The sequence below is a fragment of the Lonchura striata genome, chromosome 5, assembly GCF_050655825.1.
Source record: "Lonchura striata isolate lonStrDom1 chromosome 5, ASM5065582v1, whole genome shotgun sequence".
Taxonomy (NCBI): Eukaryota; Metazoa; Chordata; class Aves; order Passeriformes; family Estrildidae; genus Lonchura; species Lonchura striata.
In genome coordinates, this window is record NC_140707.1 from 54,903,073 (window position 1) to 54,914,560 (window position 11,488).

The 11,488-nt window shown below is 33.5% G+C and overlaps 1 long non-coding RNA gene across 1 annotated transcript; it reads right to left on the reverse strand.

The window, feature by feature from the left end:
* Positions 1-677: 677 nt before the first annotated feature.
* On the reverse strand, positions 678-11,251 carry LOC146767379 (uncharacterized). The gene is made up of 2 exons (XR_014955718.1): positions 9,916-11,251; positions 678-1,644 (listed from the first exon to the last, which is right to left on the reverse strand). It is a non-coding gene; the product is annotated as an uncharacterized LOC146767379 (long non-coding RNA).
* Positions 11,252-11,488: the final 237 nt, after the last annotated feature.

Consider the following 11,488-nt stretch of genomic DNA (forward strand, 5'->3'; position numbering starts at 1 on the left):
CTCTTTTGCTAAATAAAAATCCCTGAATTGATAGATGACTATCCAAAATAAACTACTGATAAAATCTCTCTGGGGTGATAACTAACCCAGAAAATTATTTAACAATGTTTTTCATTTATTTGCAAAAGGGAAAGAACCAAAAAAAAAAAAAAATGCATCTGAGTTGCAAAATTTTGTGATGTAGGAAAGAAATCAGGAAACACTAGAGAGAAATTATAAAGGAAACAGAATATTCTGACCTGGTCAGATATATAAAGCAGTAATAAAGCAGCAACAGTAACGAAGCAGTAAATGACCAGCTATACTGTATGACAGAAGATTGACTCTGATGTCACTTTTCTTACCAGTGGGGATTTAATGGTGTATATTAGTTTAGTATTTAACAGAAGTTAGAGCATAACAAGTAAGAAAAAGCCCAAAAAGAAGAAACATTTTGTCACCAGTAACTTATGCAGCTGTCAGCCAGGGATCTAGGTCTGACTAAACTTAAAGAGAATCTTTCCCCAATATAACACAGCAGATGCATACATGGAATGAAGTTGGAATATAGAGCTACAAAGCACAAACCAACCAATCAACCAACCAAACAAACAAAAGAAATGGGTAAAATAAAGAGTGAAAATTTTAACTTCTTAAACAGTTTGATCAAAAATCAAGAGAACACAGAGCTGCAGATCTCATGGATTCAGAATTGATGGATTTTATTCTTTAAAAATTGTCTTTGTTTTTGAACTGCTTACTCCCGATTTATATCAGTGTAATGGAATCTGAGTTCGAAAACTTTTAACTGGACATTCTTTATAATCACTATTTTTGACGCTTAGATTGCAATAGAAAAATCATATCTTTCATGTACATATACACCAAATTATTATCTGAATATGTTAATATTCCTGTGAAATAGCTGAAATAATATTTGTGTAAAAAACTTAAATAAATACTAAAAAATTGAGAAATTTCTGTGTTCTCCATATTTGTCTTGAACAGCACATGAAATAAATAGTTTATCTAAAGTATGATATCTAATCATGCAGTAGAAAATTCTGCACGCATATAAAACATTGTGAAATTACACAATTTCCAAGCCATAGCCAGTAAGTTAATACTGATGAGTAGCTGAATTATCTTTCCACCAGAACTTGAATGGAATGGTCTCTTGATGAGAACTTGAATGGAATGGTCTCTTGGAAGGAAGGGGCAATGAGAGAGGGGAAAGGTTAAAATCCAGATGCAAGTATTTAGCTTTACATTCATCACTCCAAATTGTAGTGTTCCCAAAATGAATTTGCTTTCACAACTACATCAAATAAATCATCATCATATGTATATTATTTAAAATAACTACATCTGGCTGGCATCCAAAATAATTTAAAATAAAACATATTGATTTTTATTTTATCATTTTACTTAATTTACAAAATTTCACTAAGGTTCACAATCTAGACAGCAGAAGAAAACTCCAGTAGAAAATTCAGGTAATTTACATATATATTTTCAGTGATTTCTTTTATAATCTATGAAGGTAGTTATCAGTGAACTGCTAAAGATAATTTCCCCATAATTTTCTTCCTCCTACATCATGCATTATAATTGCTTTCATCTTCCACTCCATGCGTGCTGGTGTCTTTCTGCTCCTCCTCCTTCCTGGATGGAGAATGAGAGAGAAAAGAATATATTAAAACAAGTGTAAAGGTAGTTGTCCTTTTGGTTGGTAAGTATTTTTTATTAAAAAAAGAAAAGAAAAAAAAAATAAAGTGTGAACTCAAAGTACTTGGATTCATTTAGCCTCCTCAATCCGAGCTCGAATTTTAATTCCAAGCTAAAATCCACTCTCGCATGTACCCAGCATTTTTATGGTAAACATTAGGTGCCTGGGTGGTGGTTAGGAGAGAAAAAGGCTGCATTTGGTTTCTGTCCTGCTCCTCTCACATACCTCTTAATAAGAAAATATAAGAATATGTTTAAATCAAATCCTGCTCTTTAATAAGATTGCCCCAGCCCCTACTCTTGTCCCTCCCTAATGTTCCCACGCTCAGTTTTCAAGGTTCCTACGAAGCCCAGTTTTTGTGCATTGTATTTGTTCTTAGTTACAGACATCCCACACTGACAATGTTCCCTGGTAGCCTTTATACCTACAATGCCACGATAGAACTTGCTTTACTGTAGAGAAAGGGACTTGTAGGACACCCAAACTACCTTTTGTCTACATTCACAGAGTTCTTGCTTCATTGATCCAGTTGCTTATATAATTTATTTGCCAAAATCTCTACAGTCAAGATGCTGTATGGATCATGAATGTTTGATATATTTAACTAGCAGTTAAGCACATGCCCAAAATTTTTTCCTGCTCCATAATTGACCTCTGGGCTCACAACAAACCACATGTGGAGGCATTTCCTTCTGTTGGTAGAAGCAGTCTTTGATGGAGAAAACGTAATGACTTTTCTCAAAAACCATCTTAAAGAAAAGTTTCCCAACATATTCAGTATATTCATCATTGGTCATCCAAAAAATACATTCACAAGCAGAAGTTTTAGACAGTGGATTATTGTGTATTTCACAATATTGCACTATGTCTGGAGCTGGCATGAAGCACAGAGAGTTATAGAACTGACCACAGCCTCACACAAGCCAATGAAGCTAGAGGCGAGATATGTCAAGGGCAATAAAGTTTCTGTATTTTATTTTATTTCATGTTCCCAAATTATTTTCTGTGAAAAGAAAAAGCAAATAAAGCAAACAACCCTCTCCATCCCATCAAATGTATTTAACTGGAGAGGAATGGAGTAAAGGGAGTGCAAATATTAGTCCTATATACTGTAGCTATCAGACTTATTCAGGTGGACCTCCATTGTATTTTTTATGGAATCATAGCAGATAATATAACTAGTGAGCAGCAAGGCTGGGGGACCAGAGGTAGCATTCAATTCACTATACATAGATTAGTAAATCAAATAAAAAATTGTTAACAAGAGTAGAAAAGACACATAGGTGTCTATGAAGGGACTCAAAAAGGGTTTTACCTTTGTCAAATGCTATCATCAAACTTAATTTGATAAAAAGCTGTGTTTATAAAATCAATAATAGCTTTTATTCATGCTATGTATTTTGCATTATAAAAGCTTGTATAAGACAAAAAAAAAAAAAAAAAAAAAAGAAAAGGTGAAGTGGAAGGCTGCTTATCTTACAGACAAATAAGTAAAGACCAAACCTTCAAGTCAATTATTATAAAGGCTGAGTAAAAAAGTTGGGAAGAGTTTTAACAGGCTGCAGATACAGAAAAGGTCATACCATTCAAAAAGGTTCTGTTCCCTACAATCAGTGGCATTTTGCCCCTCTTTGATGATGATCAGGTTCTGTTAAGAAATATGAAATGGTGCAGTACTAAGGCTAACTTTATTTGTTAAACTGTTTGTACACCAAATGTAATGAAACTTTTGATACTATTTCACTGTTCTGCTTAGTAACTGGCCAGCACATAGATATTTCCAGTCTCATTATGAGATTACACAGTGGTTTCTGATCAAGAAAATGATATAATTTTTACCAATTTATAGTGCTCACCACCCCAAGAGGAGATTAAATAAGGAGATAATGATCTGGGAGTTCAAGTTTGCTAACATAGTTGTCATGTGTGATATCACAGACATGCTGTGATAAATGCTAGACTTGCTTGATTCTGGACTTGTTGATTAGACTAGCTTCTCTCTGTTTTTGGAAAAATCCTTTCCAGGAAAGTAAGCAATTGAGATGGTAATGGTGAAAAAAGAAATAAAACTCTCTTGTACATCAATTCAGCTTATGTGTTAAATTAAATACAGCTTATATGATTTATGCTGCTGAATAGATGCAAGAAAGTTTTGAAGACTGGAATAAAAATCTTTATGTAATCCCATATGACCTGACCAGAGGAACTCATCCTGTCACCCCTGAAAATTTCCTTAGGTCTCTGTAGGACTTTGGCTATACATACAAGACTGAAAATATTGTTTGGTTTTTTTGGATAGCATGGTACAGAGGATCCTCAGTGTAAAATCTCGGCAGGTTTGCTCATCAAAAATTTCAGTAAGCAAGATATGTCGTCTCCCTGTGCTTGCATTTATGTACGCTTTCACAATGATTTCAGGGACAAAGAAAGATAAAATGCATCTTTATTTAACTTTGTCTAGATGGTCAATTCCTTATGCTGTTCCAAATCTGCTGGTGTTCCCTAATGTACTCTGGACACTACTTCAAGGTGCTAAGCACTCTTGTATATGTCCAAAAAATTTCTGTTTGTTTTGATCACACTGACAAGTTGTTAAGTTTGACCATTAACATAAAAAACCCACAAAAGTCTGTCCCTGTCCTCTTCCTCAAAGAGAAGTTGAGGCCTTAAAGTACACTAAAATAGAATTCTGCTGCCTCTCAAGTCTATCTTCTGAATCACCATGTCACATAAAAGACAAAAAGAACTGAAGCTCTGGAAGAGCTTGAAGAATTGAAGTCTCTGGAAGACAAAACCAGAATGACTAAAATGAAAGAAGCATCTCCCTATAAACAAATTTAGATATATGACATATAACTGTTGATACTACCCTAATGTGTGGCTGCAAACCCAAGACATATTCCACTGATTGTTTCACGGGCCTTAGTCAGATAACTATTCTGATTTCTTGCCTTTTCTAGAATAAACTTAGAGGATTCATTATGAAATACTAGAATCTTACAGAATTGTCAAATATTTATCACTGAAAAACATAGCTTCATTCTTCATTTCATGGTGCATGTGCTAGCAAACCCACTACCCAAAGCTACTTCATATAATCATTTAAAACACATGGAAAGGATGAGAAACAGGCTAATCTCCATTCCTTGCAAAAACATGCTAAGTGAAAATCGACTATAAATTCAGTGACATTGACGCCTAAAGAATTTCGGTTTTTATATATCTGTAGCTCTATAGATTTTAATATATAGCTGCATAGTTTCTAACACTTTGTCACTTTAGCATAGTAGTTGCACTTTCTTACATAATTTTCTTACATATTATGTTACCTTCTTGGAATCCCATTTAGTCTTGCTTTTAGTCTAGCAAGGACAATTTGATTTGCATCATAGATTGTAGGCATAATAAAATGTAGGGTTAAAAGACTGAGAGAGAGACATCAGTGGGGCAGAACCCAGGAGGAAATCACCTCACCAACTACTTTTATAATTGGACAGTATTTTTTAGATATGCTAATTTTTCAAACTTATAAAATTGTTAGAAATCTGATGCTGGATGTACCCATAACCATGGGGGCACCTGGAAGTTTACATTAAAAATCTGTTTTTTATCTAACTGTTTTAACACTATTGCAAGGTTTTAAAAAATTTTCTGTTTGTTTATTTGTTTTTGTTTTGTTGGTTTTTGTTGTTTTGGGGTTTGTTTGTTTTTGTTTTTGTTTTTTTGCAACAACATCATTATCACAGAGATGGAGGTCATAAATAAAGATCATAATTTTAATTGGGAATTATATAATTATTTTGTCTAAATTAATGAAGGAAAAAGTCAGAACAATAATATGTATCACAAACACATGATAGAAGCATATGTGAGTACAAAGATGACAGGAAATTACTACAAATGTGCAGCAAAATATGGGCAGTATATCTAAAATACATATATGCTAAATTATCACCTACATAAACCCACAAAAACTTCACCACCATTGGTACACATTGCAGTCTGTACTGAGTACTTCTGCTCCAGAAAGGATTCACATTTTATTTAACAAGTGTGCCATGCTAACATGTCTCTAAAAGTACAGACAAGTCAGCACAATCCTGAATCACTTTTAGATTTTATTGCTCAGCCTGTTATAAATCAAGAAGCTTGAGAACAATTTCTTTATTCTGTGGAAAGTTGTAATACTTATTCCTGATGGGGAGATTATCCCTGCATAAAATTCTGATATTTCACAAGTTTGGGCTCCAAATGCACAGAAAGATCTTTTAAAGACACTTTAGACATTTTAAAGTGTTGTTAGTATAATATATGCCTTTTCAGTTTCTTGCAATAAATAAAGCACCTGGTTTCACAGGTGGAGGATAAAGACATGGTTTCCATAATTTTTTTCAAACTTCTTTAAAGCATATTTATAAAATAGTTCACTTTTATTTCCTGTAATATACATGGCACATTCAGATACTTGTAGTGTGGGATTGTGTTGTAAGAGTGTTAATGCCCTACTGGGACAGACTGTGTAATTCTGTCAAGGTTTTGTCATTTTTAAATGCAATGATCTCAAATTCATACTTAGACAGTTCTTGTTACAGCACAATTCTTTCCCATTCTTTGTTTATACAATACAAAAATTTACTGGTGACACAGGTAACTGCAGACTGCATCATAGTACAAGCATGAATGTTTTCATACTGTCAACTAAAGGATAAAGCTTTATTTCACTCCTTGATCATGTTTCTAGGCTGAGCAGATTGTACCATTTGTAAGGAAACTCACAGAGATGTCATACAATAAATGGGGATAGAGATATTCAGAAAGAACCAATAGTCAGAAAAAAAAATAAAACTAAGACTCCCCAGTTTTTAAAATTATTTTTACCGTTACAAATAAATAGGCTATACAGTTTAAAGGTTGAACAGAGAATTAAAAGATACACAGAAACAATATTCTGTGTGGCTGGCTTTATTATTATGACTGGGAAGAAATTGCGTTTATGTTGTATAAGGAATTTTCATAGATGTTTACTGTCACCTCTTTCTCTATCATGTACAGAGAAAAATTATTGAGCTGTCTATTATAGACAGTCTTTACTTTAGAGCTATATTCAAAAGCTGGTCTTCACAAAATTATGATTTTTTACTGCTGCGGGTAATTTAGATTAGAAAAGTACTTAGCAAAAAGAGATGTGATGGGAAATCTTATTTTTGCGCTAAACAATTTACACCTCACCAAAATTTTGCAATAATTTTCTACTGTATGGTGCTAGAACCTTCCAACCCAAGCTATTCTATGATTATTTGTACACCTGAGAGTTAAAGAATACATGTCAAAGCTGGGAAAAAGCAATAGAGTGAAATGGCTACTGGTGTGGGCCAGTATAGCATATCTTGATCTATCAGAAAAAAATAGCATATTCAAAGACAACATTAAAGTTAGCATTGCCTGAAGCTCTTGTGCCTTGAGTTTGCTTTAGGGAAGGACAAACATGTGTCCATATTCCAAGGCTTTTCCTGAAAACAAAAACAGTTCTAGGAAGCCAGTCATAAAATTTTCCCAAGTTTGGTCATTATTTTCATGCGTGATAAGACATTGGGGCATAGAAGCCACAGCATTTGAGCACATATCAACTTTCCTGGGTTAAATGGAAGAATGTTATATAAAGCAACTTGAAATCCACACAGAGATGGATCTTTTTAAGAGGTCAGTATCATTATTAGTGAGATGCCTGGTATGTAGAAGGAATTTCATCTCAAAGGGCATGAAATAGCTGGAAACAATTTTGTACCTGGACTAATGATACTGTCAGGGCTCAGACTGTACCCTGAGACTTCTTAGACCTCTGGCTCACAAAGACAACTGAACAGCAGCAGGTAAGGGCTACACTGCTAGAACATCCATTATCAGCAGCTATGTTTCAGGCAGTCTAAATAGTTTCCCTGGAAATATAGAATAAGTTGTCAGGAGGAAAAGGAATTATAACATACTCCACAATGAAAGTAGAATAATTTAAAATAAACCTTATAACCTGGAGCTGAATAATGTAAAATAAACCTTATAACCTGGAAATATTTGTCCAACAATGAGATAAAATGTATAATTGGAGGAAGAAGGAAAATAATTCTATTCAGGGAAAACACTTCTAAAATATAAATATTTATTAATCTATGTTGGCTTTCAGTTCTGGATGCACAGAATAGAAATGCAGGTGTGATCATTCCAAAGAAAACATTTAGCATAAAAATCTCTTTGGCTCCAGTTGCTGCTCTGGTTTAAAGCAGGCATGGAAGAGTGCAGGTTGTGTTTTATGGATTTAGATGCTCAGGCCCAAGAGATTTCCTTTTGTTTCTATGTACAATTCTTTTTGCTTTAAAAATATTTTGCAAACATTCCCAGCTGAATGTACACATTAAAGGAGAAGAAGCTGGATTATACATCTCTTCTGATTAATATTTCAAGTGCTGCCTGCTCCAGACCACTGCACTGCCACAAGAAGTGTTGTTTCTCCTCCCGCTCCAGCTTCAGTGCCTCGCTTTGCATTTGTATTTCTTTGGTCCCAGAGCACCTACAAACAAGTATTTGTACCTGGCACAGCCATAGAGCATGGCTGCATTTTATTCTCACTTTCCAAAACAGCAATCACTTGCAGTTTAGAGCTAAATTTGTTTTGGCTTTGCTTAACTTTAAGAACAAACACTGTTTATAATGAATGTTGAGATAATGTGACAAGCTATGAAATATCAAAAGCTAATAACAAAGCAAAAACTACCAGAAGTGATTATAAAGAATGAGATTCATCTAAATATATGCAAATCATTAGTTATATCTACTTTGATATTTCTTGTATGCTACTATCCCCTACACCAAAAAATACTTTTCAGATAAATTTACTGTAATTGAAGTTCAATAACATTCTTCTTTCTTTAATGTAATCAAGATAAAATATTGCCTTCAGTATCACGTTGTATATGAAAAAAATAATGTTGATTTTCCTAGTAAAGTAATATGTTTTGTCTCATTCATTCTCTTGAATTTAATCCAAAATTCATGGTAAGAGAGGAATGGAAAGTCTTTGTAGAACTAAACACACATATATAAATTGTATATATATATAAATATGAATATATATATATATATACATCTTATACCTGTGTGTATATGTGTATATGTATATGTATATATAATTTATATACCTGTATAGGCATGTATGTGTTTTTTAATGATATATGAGAAGTCTACTTTTAAGAATGTTAAGTTGTAGGGAAATTTTCAGAACTGAAATATAAATAAATAAATAGGCAAAAATAAAACAATTTTCTTAAATTTCATCGTACACCTTATAATAAGAAAAATGAAGTTTAGGATTTATAAGGAAATGTCACATCCTGAAATAACTTCCTTTTTTTTACCTTTATCCTAATTTTCTTCTTATCATTAAGTCTTTGTGAGTTGCAGTGTTGAGCGTTATATAAAGGATAATAAAACTTTAAACAGTTTAGTTTGTAACATGTTTCTACAATCTTCCCTCCATACCATTGTTACAGAAATAGACAAGATAATCAAGATAATGATATGGGGCACTGTGAGTTCTGTTAACATATTATTATAAAAATGAAAGATTTAGGTATGGATGGCATTTTTCACAAAGTATATATATCGCTAATAATGCCAGGACAGGATACAGAGGAAAAAAATTCTGATATGTTTTATAGTTGTAACACACACATACTGTTGTAACTCCTTTCATCAATTTAATAAAATATGTTTTACCACTCTTACGTTCCAATTTCTCTTACTGGGAGGAATAAAAGGAGATGCTTGCAGAATTTCTCAGTGCTTGCAGCTGTGATCTTCAAATCAAGGATTCTGCTCAGTCTGTAAGAGTTTTTCTTACTTGCCTACCCTAGGAAACTTAGATTACACATGTAAAAAATAGGTATTCCTCTCTTCCACCTACCTAAATAAGAATCTTGATCTATTCTACTCTCTTCTTCTTCTAGTAGTCCCTTTCAGTTGCTAATGAATATTAACATTAAAAATAGCACAATGTTAAATCTATACTCTCTATTAAGACCAAGCATTTATCTCCTCTTATTCTCATTTAAGTTTTTTTAAGCTTTATTTATACACCTACTTTTCCTTTCCCCCATGTCTATGTGCTTTGGTTTCTATCAGCCCAATAGTGAAATGAGCTGTTCTGAATTACTCACCTGGATTTCCTTCCCACCCTGCTTTCATTAGCCTTCCAACCACTCAATTAGGTTGTCATATCACGTCGGCACATAGACAGAATATGTTGCTCAATTACCTTTTAAAAGAAAAAAAACCCCACAAACATAAATCAAATCAAATCAAATACCCAAGCCTGCCCCCCAAAGAAATCACTACAGAATTTTCTTTTAAAAACAGAAATCTGTCAAGTTGTCTGGTTTCCTTCACACAAATTGCTAATCTTGACTTTAAATTTCAAAATATGCAAGGTTTAGATTTTAGATTATGAAGAATAAAGGAGAAAGAATAAAAATTTTGGGTATGCATAGAAGTAATTTTTTTTCTTTTGTACAAGCATATGAAAAGTTTACTACATTGTCTGCTGTATTACAGACAAATAAGTTTCTAGAAGGTCAGATATATAATATACACAATACACACACAAAAAAGAAGGGGAGTGGGATAAAAAAGGAATGAAAACACATATAATTCAGATTTTCTGTCACAGAAGTTGTGATTCTTCATGTTGATATTTTCATATGTATGACTGTGCCATACTTCCTATCCTTCCACATCCTATGTGGATATCATCCCCCCTAAACAGGCATTACCAAAATGCATTTTAATATGACAAAAAATTTATAACAGTATTTATTTCACATATGTTAAAATAAAATCCTGTCCTGGTTTCTAGTTTAGTGACAAACAGGAAGCAATGAGGATGAATGGCTCTGAAAAGCAAAATTATGGGTTTTAGTGCACTTATTTAACTGTATGAATAAAAGCATAATTGCACATATGTAATGAGGGCCTTGATATAAACTGCATACTACTGTGAAACTCAGATTTTTGCTTCCTATTTTATTGTTTTCTATATGAAATTCTAAATAATACTGAGGTCATTTTGGTAAGTTTAGCCATTTGAGATGTTGATGTCTGAAAGATGCATTGGGAACCTGACAGCATTTCATGGCTGTTTTATTGAATGTGAATGTAAATTACTGAGTTGTACATGCCACTTTCTTGCTGCTGGATGTCCTGAAACATTGGTAAGACACTGTTGCTTTGAAATGTCCAGGTAATTGGGAGGAGCAGTTCGAATTGCTTTTGAACACTCATGATTTTTTTCAGCAAAGCAATCTCATTTAGCTTGGACATTCCCCATTTTTCCTGGGGAAAAACAACAACCAAAAAAAAAAGGTAAAAAAAAAAAAAAAAAAAAAAAAAGCAGCTTTGGAGCAGATGTGGTTTACCAGGATATGCAGTACAGGATACACTTGCCAGCAGACACATTCTACATGGATGCTTTTGGCACTCTCTCGACACAGATGGTGTTTGCTCAGCAGCACAGCCAGAGCTCTGGCTCTGGAGCTGCATCACCACTCTACCTGGATCTACACTGAGGGTTTAGAAGCAACCAAGTGGTTAAAATAAGTGTAGAAATATCTAGCTCTTCTGTCAAGTTTCTTCCAAGCTTATAGCTCATTCTTCTAATTTTAAATAAACAGACCAGAATAACAAGGCTAGACCAAAGACTGGTTTTCAATCAAATGGAACCTGGAAAGAGGAAGA